Consider the following 1644-nt stretch of genomic DNA (forward strand, 5'->3'; position numbering starts at 1 on the left):
AAACTGATAATTGTTCTGGATCAGGCACTGCTGATAATGCCAAGCAATGGAATTGCAAACATCAAGAATCATTTCGTTCAGTATTTGTGCACCCTCAATTCATCGACTATTCCTGGTTTTGTACCATAAACTTTATCTCTTATGTGTCCCCATAAAAAAAGTGTAGTGGCACTTTAGGATAAATTTTCTTTGTTCAAAGCTTAGTCCAGCTTCACCCATTTATTATTTCAAATCAGTTCAACCTGAAAAGGAGTGAAAATTGAGCTATCAGCTGTTAAAGTGCATGTACATTTTGGGCGGGGGGGGGGGGGGGGACACCTTATATTTATTGAATGAATGAATTCATGTTTCTACCTGCTGAAGAAAAACACTAAATTATTGATTCTGCACATGCACAGAGCTGCACATGATGAGAAATATGCAGTAGTGATAGCACCAGCTTTAAGATTTATAAACCCATTAAAGTATCATCTAGGCATGGCCTACTTCTTGCTGCCTCAGGGTCATCTCTACCCACTTCATGCTGAAATTCATGAAGTTCAAAAAGTTCAGCATTTTCTTCCAGCCTTTTTTTAGTGGCTTCATATCTTGAAGTCTCCAAGTCATCTTTCAATTCTCCTGGATGTGTGCTATTTGACAAGTTCTTTAACAATCTCTGAGGGTAAGGGCAAGGCCACTGGCCTGAGGCCCATCTAAACAGGGACCAGGAAGCTAACTCAGCCTAAAATAATAGAACTGTTGTCATCCCCAGTGGAGAAGAGTTGGTGTGTATATAAATGGAGTTATGTTGGAGTTATGTTTAAATTACAATAAAATTTACCATTCTTCCTCATTTCTTTTAGTGGTAGGATCATTTATCTTTATTTCCCTTTCTTTACCTCTGGTTCTGATCATTAAATGTTCCAGTCGTGCATGTAATTTGCTTTAAATTTAGTCTTTGACCTTTACCCCTGTACTTCTTTGTTCATTCATTTTATAAATATTAATTGGCCTAGAAATGCATAGGTATCAGGGATAGAAAAAGAGAGACAGCAACCATGTTATTGCTGGAACAGCCTGTTCAGGACACCTTTCTACCTGCCCCTGCACCACCAGACAAATCATCTTTGTATTCAAAACACCTGGAGGGAAGGCCCAGTTGGCCGGTCTGTTGTCACCTGCCTGCCTCCTAGCTGGAACTAGAAACTGATAGGGAAGTATTTGACTCCCTCAACTTCCTTCCAAATGGTAGTGGGAGGCAGGCCCCTGCAGTTACCCTTGCATCAAACACAGAATGAATCTACCAGTTGGAAATTAAGGTGCGTACAAGAGGTGACAGACATCCACTGCAGTGCCGGAACAGTGTTGGAGAAAGTATCAGAGAATAAAAGCCCGGGCAAAGGAAGAGGGGCGGGCACCTTCAGCACAGCGCGCCGGATGGGTGTGCAGGGCACCGTGAAGTGGCTTGCTGTTGTTCGTTTTGGGTAGGGATGTGAGTGGAGATGTCGGAGCGGGAGGTTCCTGTGTGCTACGCTATAAAGCATGGTCTTCAATCAGCAGGTGGTGAAGGTCACGAAAAGGTTTCAGCAGAAGGTCTCTGAGAGACGATGGTGAGAGTGGGGGAGGTGGTATGAGAAAATCCAGCCCTGGAAAGAAGCTTAAAGG

Source organism: Myotis daubentonii, chromosome 9, assembly GCF_963259705.1.
Source record: "Myotis daubentonii chromosome 9, mMyoDau2.1, whole genome shotgun sequence".
Classification (NCBI taxonomy): Eukaryota; Metazoa; Chordata; class Mammalia; order Chiroptera; family Vespertilionidae; genus Myotis; species Myotis daubentonii.